The sequence below is a fragment of the Tachysurus vachellii genome, chromosome 3, assembly GCF_030014155.1.
Source record: "Tachysurus vachellii isolate PV-2020 chromosome 3, HZAU_Pvac_v1, whole genome shotgun sequence".
NCBI lineage: Eukaryota > Metazoa > Chordata > Actinopteri > Siluriformes > Bagridae > Tachysurus > Tachysurus vachellii.
In genome coordinates, this window is record NC_083462.1 from 6,290,649 (window position 1) to 6,298,966 (window position 8,318).

At 38.6% G+C, this 8,318-nt stretch overlaps 1 protein-coding gene across 1 annotated transcript in view; it reads right to left on the reverse strand.

The window, feature by feature from the left end:
* Positions 1 to 6,740, reverse strand: part of rims3 (regulating synaptic membrane exocytosis 3) — a 57,734-nt gene extending 50,994 nt beyond the window's left edge. Inside the window, exon 1 of the mRNA XM_060865555.1 lies at positions 6,576 to 6,740. The gene's annotated coding sequence lies outside the window, so the exon portion shown is untranslated. The remainder of the gene's footprint in view (positions 1 to 6,575) is intronic.
* Positions 6,741 to 8,318: the final 1,578 nt, after the last annotated feature.

An 8,318-nucleotide genomic window follows, 5' to 3' on the forward strand; every position in this document is an offset into this window, starting at 1 on the left:
AACATGGAAACAGACTTGGAGCATGTGCGCATGTTTCAGGCACAAAGACTTGCAGTAACGCAAGTAAGCATATTGATTGATTTAATATTCTGAACTTTAATTGATAGAAAGCCGTATTCTGTTAGTTCTACTTCTTGCCTTATCGTAAGCCTTTCTTCGCTTTCTTTCTTTGTTTTTATCCTCCATGTCAATGTTAAAAGCGCTTTCTGCTAATGTCACACATGCGCACTGAACACTCTTTCCGCCCATACTGACAAGACACGCCCCTTTCTGCTCATTGGCGACATTGTTTTTGTTTTGTTTGGTGGCCCAACGCAGTTTTCTGAAGCATTTCTCTAACAACGGAGACCCCACCTTTAATATTGCCTTTTTCAGTCATTTGAAGTGTCTCATGGTCTGTATTTGTAGAAAGCGCCCGGGCAGCATCTTATCTCTCACTGTTCGTCAGTAGGGGAGTTATAACAGCTATATAACAGAGTTATAACAGCGTGTACGGCCTTGACCTGCTCCTTTGATCATCTTCTCAGGTTCTCTCTCTCCTTCACTTACAGCTATTAGGACCACACACGTGGACGCCACCTGAACTCATTGCTATGATAAAACGTCCTATTTTACATTAGATTTTCATTTCAAAGGCAAATAAGTGAGGCGCCGACTCGTGCTTATGATTATTATCGGTCAGCAAGGCAGAGTGATTTATTTCCAACCTGGAGGTCCATGGCGCCAAAGCCTAAAAGCACTTCAGCTCAGACTTCAGATCAAAGATGCGTACACACACACACACACACGCTTTCTTCATAATTCTATCCACACTCATCTACTCACCGTTTTATCACTCTTACTTTCCTTTCGCAGGTTTGATATGCGACACTATTAAAATTGTGAGAGAACATTGAAAGAGGAAGCTACAGAAATAAGACTGAATCACTTAGACACAATAAAAGTTCAGACGTAGTTTAAACTTTTAGATGATGCTGATGGCAATAAAATAAACACACACACATTTTTTTTTTTTTTTTTTTTTACTGTGTGTTCTGCAAAGGACCGGAGTGTTAAAGTGCTCGTAAGAGGTTTATTCACCTATACTATAAACACAGCACAAGACAATTTAGTTCCAATGATTCGACTTAGTGGATTGAACCGCTAATAAAATCAACATACTGGGTTGAATTTATTGTCTCTTTCAGCAGGGGCCACATCATGTTAGGATCACGTTATGATCGTGTGCAGCTAGCTTGTCATTATTGTAAATGATATTTAAAGCTTTGAAGATTAAATGATTTTCTTTTTTAAATCTGATTGGTCCGAAGAAATCTGATCTCCATGCTTGTTCCAATCTTCCAAATTATCCAAAAAAAAAAAAAGAAGAAAGAAAGAAAACATTAGAAGGTGAAGCGTTCTGTAAGGACTTTTATGGTTTTTTATGGTTTTATGCTTTTATTTTTTTTTTTATGGACTTTTATGGTCTCCAGTGTCAGTTTAAACGTCAGTAAGTTTTCCGCCATTGCTTATTAAGTTTTTATTATTTCTTGGATGCACAGTAACATGAACTCATGTTTTCTTTTCTTATGAACTCTTATAGAGAGTAAAAACAGAAACTGCTGAAGGTACGACTGCCCCATGTTCTGTAGAAGTTAAACAAGTACAACGTTCAATTAAGGATGACTTAACCCATGGTGCAAGGACGAGTTTTTGTTCCATACATCTGCAGAGAAGAAGAATAAACGTATGTGCATTAGGGCTTAAAGCTGCTTTGTGACCGTAGGTGCGTCCCAAATCGCATACTTTTTATTACAAATATTGAGAATATGGTGTTTACTTTGTAAATTTAAAAAAAAAAAAAAAAAAAAAGAAGTGCGCTTTAAGCACCGGATGATTCACTTATTTATCAGAAAAAAACAACTCTGAATTGTTGGACACTTCATGCACTCCGACCCTGGAAGATTTGCTTAGACAGAGGAAGAGAGGTGTTGGGTATGTAAACATTTTCAAGATGGCCGACGACACTCCGGTGGACGAAACGTCTCACAGAAGTCTTTAAATTTAGCTCAGGCTCATTGTTTGTTTTATTTGTCATATATTTCATAAATTCTGCATATTCTGCTAAAGCTAGCGACTTCTTGTAACATGCGTTGTTCATCTACCGTCAACTGGGAAACTTCTGCTTCTACTTACTAAAAATTCATACCCCGGACGTGTCATTTGGGACGTAGCTCATGTCTATTGTTAAAAAGGCAATGCGAATAGAATTGAGTTGAATCACATCAACGTTTAATCAATACACAAACTAATCACAAACTGGCGAGAATCTCAGGATCAGATGCCCTACCCACTTCCTCAACAATCTTGAAAACTGCAATGAACTAGCAGTCCATCAAATAATATATTTTGAAACATATTTACATAAAAAGGCATCGGAACATCGTTGTCATTGTATTGGGAAACCTTCACATCTTCGTGTCTGAAAGATTTTGCTTGCTTTTGTTTTGTTTTGTTGGCTGTTCTTATGAATGTAGGCACATCTTGGTCATGATAAAGCTACAACTCAGGCCTCCGAGACTAAACTAGGGCTCAGAAATACCACTTGGTGCAACTTTTTCATGTGAACACATACAACAAAATACAACAAAACTTTAGCCTTTGCTTGAATTCTAAAAGTCCAATAATTACATTTTATGTTATTTTTATACAACTGAGTGAGCCCAGCAGTGGAAGGTTGGTGGCCATAAGATTCAAACTAACAACCTTCTGATCAGCCAAACCTGTTCTCCAAGATTATGCATCAGCTGTCTGAAGTGCGTTTCCTTTTAATAAGGTATAAAGTTAAAAGTGTTTAGCTTAAATAACATACCGAGGATGAGTCAGATCCTAAATCATGAGATTAACAAACCAAGACCAAACCGCAAGTACGAAGATTAATGAAAATGACCATGAAGGAAGGTGTAATTACTGTAATTACTGTTATTAGTCCGGCTATTAATATTAAAGGCAGCCAATAGGCAAGTCATGTTGGTACTAAAACGTCCAACACAGAAGAGCTGAAGTAAAGTCACCCCATTAGACCTTCAGCCACCTTTAACCCAAAATTATCTTATAAGCGGAGAACAGCGTGACGGCGGGCGAACTACGCTTCATAAAGTCATTTACTTCTACAAAAAAGCCGTAATAAAGAATCTCAGGACCTCAGATCCTGAATACGAATGCTGCAACAAATGCAAAAATTTAGCACCGACTGCATCAGTGACCTGACCAGCCAGCAATAAGGACCATGCTTCAGATCCTCACACACTGTCAGTAGTGTGTTAAACATGTGTAAGATAGGCACGAGTACCGTGTGTACATATAACATGAGCCGTGTGTTAATTAGCGCTCGGTGGATGACAGCTAATCAGGGACTGCTGGATTAAACATGTTAGCATCAAGAGGTCAATATAATTCAACAGAATTTTTTTTTGCATTTATATGATTTTTATATTTTTATAGAGCCATGCACATCTGTGCCAGGAAGAACAGTATACACATGATTAAGCAAGGCTGATTGTTTTTAAACCAGATTATAGAATCCTGCCTCTAATTAAGCCTTTAATTAACACCTCGCTTCTGTAATATTTTCTATGTACGTTCTGTATGTTATCCTGTTTTCCAGCATAAAGGTATTTCAGGTGTTTGAAAGCTGCTTAGTTTCCTGTAAAAGTTAATGACATGACATATATTCGTGATCAATATTCTAATTATACATAATCTAATAATCTAATCTGATAATATAATCTAAAACATATTGTACATTAATCTAAATGTATCTCATATAAATGCATGTTATTTTCACTGCACCATTTTTGCATCCTGTAGTCAAAACCGTGTAATTATTCAAATATTAAAAAGCCAATTTTGTCAAATACAATTTTAAATTAATTTGCTTGGCATGATTTTATATTTGAAATCGTCAAAGCTTTAAAATGATTCGACTGAAAATAACAAATCTAAGACATTTCTAGAAAACGTGCGCCTCAAGTAGCGCATCGAAGTTGACCATGAGTGGCCTTAATAACACAATGACAAGTTCAGTAGCTAATTTAAAGTAATTTTTACAAATATTTAATAAATAGTGATGGAAATGGCAATGGTTTGGACGGTTTAGTTTTCCATGTCATGTGTACGTTGGCCGAGAAGTGCAAAACAAATTAACAAATCCGAAAACACAACGAAAAGTCAGACAACCCGGAAGAGGTTGGTATAGTTTGTGAATGGAAACTTACCGATCATCAGACAAGACACCTGTCATCCTGAATCGGTGCACGAAACACATTAACAAATCAGAAAACACATTAACAAATCAGAAAACACATTAACAAATCAGAAAACACATTAACAAATCAGAAAACACATTAACAAATCAGAAAACACATTAACAAATCCGAAAACAAATTAACAAATCCGAAAACACAACGACAATTCAGACAACCTGGAAGCGGTTGGTATAGATTGTGATTGGACAAGACACCTGTCACTCAAGGTATACATGAAGTTCAACAGTCTGCCACAGGGAAAAGTTGGAATGGATGGATGGAATGGATTACTGTGGATTAATTCTGTTATTTTCTTATATTTAAACGGAGAACTTTACACATTACACATAAGATTCCATACCTGTATATCTTGAGTGACAGGTGTTTTGTCCAATGATCGGTAAGTTTCCATTCAAAAACGATACCTACCGTTTCCGGGTTGTCTGACTTGTCGTTGTGTTTTCGGATTTGTTAATTTGTTTTTGGATTTGTTAATGTGTTTTTGGATTTGTTAATGTGTTTTCGGATTTGTTAATGTGTTTTTGGATTTGTTAATGTGTTTTCAGATTTGTTAATGTGTTTTTGGATTTGTTAATGTGTTTTTGGATTTGTTAATGTGTTTTCGGATTTGTTAATGTGTTTTTGGATTTGTTAATTTGTTTTCGGATTTGTTAATGTGTTTTCAAATTTGTTAATGTGTTTTCGGATTTGTTAATGTGTTTTGCACTTCTCGGCCACCGTACATGTGGTACCACCCCAAGACAACCAATAGAGTTAGTTTATAGACAACGGGTTATTGTCTTAATATTGTTTTTTTTTTTGTTTTGTTTTTAATTCAGGTATTAGGTATATGTCAAGGTGTATGATTGTTTAATCAGAATTAAAACCTGAAAAGTCAGGTTTCACAACCACTCAGTCAAATAGTGCAACCAGAGAAAACATGTATTTAAACCCTTAATTCAATGAAACAATGTGAACCCACTGCAAACATAATACAAACCCTTCATTTATATACATTCTTTATAGTAAATAACTTATTTAAAACATAATAATTCTCATTGATGTGTGTGGTTGCACCACTTGACATTTTCTGGGTTATGATGTGATTTTTTTGTGATGAATTTTCACATTTAAGACACTTGGTTAAATTTGAGTCATTTACTGTGAAGTCAGTTTTTCAGATGTTGTACACGTGATGTCACATGGAGGTTGGTTCATGCACAGTTTTACTGCATAACATGATGAAATGCACTTTCATGTGAGGGTGAATTATTTGCTTGTTCGGCTGTTAAAAAAACTGCAGTCACATTTGAAATGCAAGTGATTTATCCAACGGCATTAGTTCCACCCTCTGTAGTGGTCATTATTAATATTCAGCGTTCATTTCGAAGCTTTTAGGAAACAGATGGTGACTCAAACAGGAGAGGGCTTGAAAGGAAATGGTGAGCAAATCAAGCAGCATTTATACACCATCCCTTCATCACCCGCTGACCATCACACTACGCCGTCTAATCTAAAGCTCTGCAACATCCTAAACATGGTGTGTAAACCTACCAACGGTGATTGGAGACTTGGTCCATAAGACAACGAAAACTTAAAAAAAACATGTTTGTCTTAATATAAAGAAACAAAAAACTTCTTAAATTAAAAGCTAAAATGTTAAAACAATGCTTGCAGTCTTAACGTATTGTTCTGGTGTGTTTAAAAACACTTCAGGTGTGAATTCAGAATTGAAGGATTTTGCAGAGTTTATCTTATGCACATCCTAGGTGTGTGTGTGTGTGTGTGTGTGTGTGTGTGTGTGTGTGTGTGTGTGTGTGTGTATTCCATTCAGCCCAGGATGCAAATGAACGCGCAGGAGAACAGAAGGAAATGAAATCACATGCTAAGAGGATCTGTGGAAAAACACAACAGTGCCAAGTGTAGCCTTACAAGCCATAACCAGAAATAGACAAACTATTGCGCATTGCATATTGTGCATCAGTGATAAGTAATAACCCACCGAAATGCAGTAAGATGTTTGTTTGTTTGATATGGTTTTATATATATATATAAAATTTAGTATATATATTTTGTTTCTTTATGCTGCAGAGTGCATTGCATATTTATAGCCATCATAACATGCACAGCCACGCCTGAGCCACGAGAAGCAACACATGGACAAAAATAAACATTCAGCATAACTATTTGTTTAATAACGCTCACTCATAAGGATAGAAAGAAATAAATAATTAACAAAAAAAAATCTCATCTAATTTGTGCAAGTGAAGCTGAGGAGCGCGCGCTCACCGGTGAAAAGCAGGCTGCAGCGGATCGTCAGAGGAAGCTGTGAGTCCGCCCCGTGGTTATCAGGTCATTATGTAGAGTTTGTCCTCACTGTGCGCTCCGGGTTAGATGCTGCCGTGTGGCTGAGACGCGCAGAGTTACAGCCGCAAAATCACACAGGGAGGGGGAGGGGGGGTAAGAGAAAGGTAGAGGAGAGGGGGGGGAGAGAGAGAGAGAGAGAGGGATAGGGAGAAAGGGGGAGAGAGAGGGGGGGAGAGAGAGAGAGAGAGAGAGAGAGAGAGAGAGAGAGAGAGAGAGAGAGAGAAAGAGAGAGAGAGGGAGAGAGAGAGAGGGGGGGGGGCGAGAGAGAGAGAGATGGAGAGAAAGAGAGAGAGGGAGAGAGAGAGAGAGAGGGGAGGGGGGGAGCGAGAGAGAGAGAGAGAGAAAGAGAGAGAGAGAGAGAGAGAGAGAGATGGAGAGAAAGAGAGAGAGAGGGAGAGAGAGAGAGAGAGAAAGAGAGAGAGAGGAGAGAGAGGGGGGGGGAGAGAGAGAGAGAGAGAGAGAGAGAAGGATAGGGAGAAAGGGGGGAGAGAGGGGAGGAAGCTGGAGGGGGAGAGAGAGAGCTGTTTAAGGGAGGAGCGCACTAAGATATGCCGGGCGAAAAGGAACAAAATTTTTCTATCTGTATCGTCAGCCTCTAAAAAAATACGTCCAAAGTTTTGGATTAAAGACATATTATGTTTCATTCATTCTTTCACCCTTTCACCTTTCCTACAAATACAGCATACGTGTAAAAAAAAAAAGGCTAAAAGTTTGTGTGCAATGAGTAAACAACAAAACATTTTATGCTATTTATTTAGAATGATAAATATGGGAACCGGGGGCACGGTGGCTTAGTGGTTAGCACGTTCGCCTCACACCTCCAGGGTTGGGGGTTCGATTCCCGCCTCCACCTTGTGTGTGTGGAGTTTGCATGTTCTCCCCGTGACTCGGGGGTTTCCTCCGGGTACTCCGGTTTCCTCCACCGGTCCAAAGACATGCATGGTAGGTTGATTGGCATCTCTGGAAAAATTGTCTGTCGTGTGTGATTGTGTGAGTGAATGAGAGTGTGTGTGTGCCCTGCGATGGGTTGGCACTCCGTCCAGGGTGTATCCTGCCTTGATGCCCGATGACGCCTGAGATAGGCACAGGCTCCCCGTGACCCGAGGTAGTTACGATAAGCGGTAGAAGATGAATGAATGAAATATGGGAACACAGCATGTATTACAATATGCATGTTCATGCGAGTGCTCTGTGGTCGAAAAAACACACAGTGCTTTCCAGGGTACACTTACAGTGGAATAAAGTATGATGAAGTGCTCTGTTGGTGCGGATACATGCAATGAAACAGAATTCATGACCTATATATAGGCTTCCTATGTCTCATGTCATATATGTTCCTCTCTAAAACAATATTCATGTTCTATAAGATTATCACATGTAAGAAAAAACATGGTGCAAGCCTTATAAGCCTCCCAAACATTGACGCATTCCCCTGTTGGTTTGCTCTAGGGGAGAGCAAACATAATAGTGACCTATAGGTAACTTGATGCAGTGCCTAATAGGGTTCCTCCTTATCAGAGAAAACATGATGAGAGTTCCCTTTAGGGTTCCTCTAGGGGGGAGCAAACATACAGTAATACAGTGCCCTATAGGATTCTTCTAGATATAAGGAAATGTGAAACATGCCCTATAAGGTTCTTGTGTGTCAGAAGAAACAGAATGTAA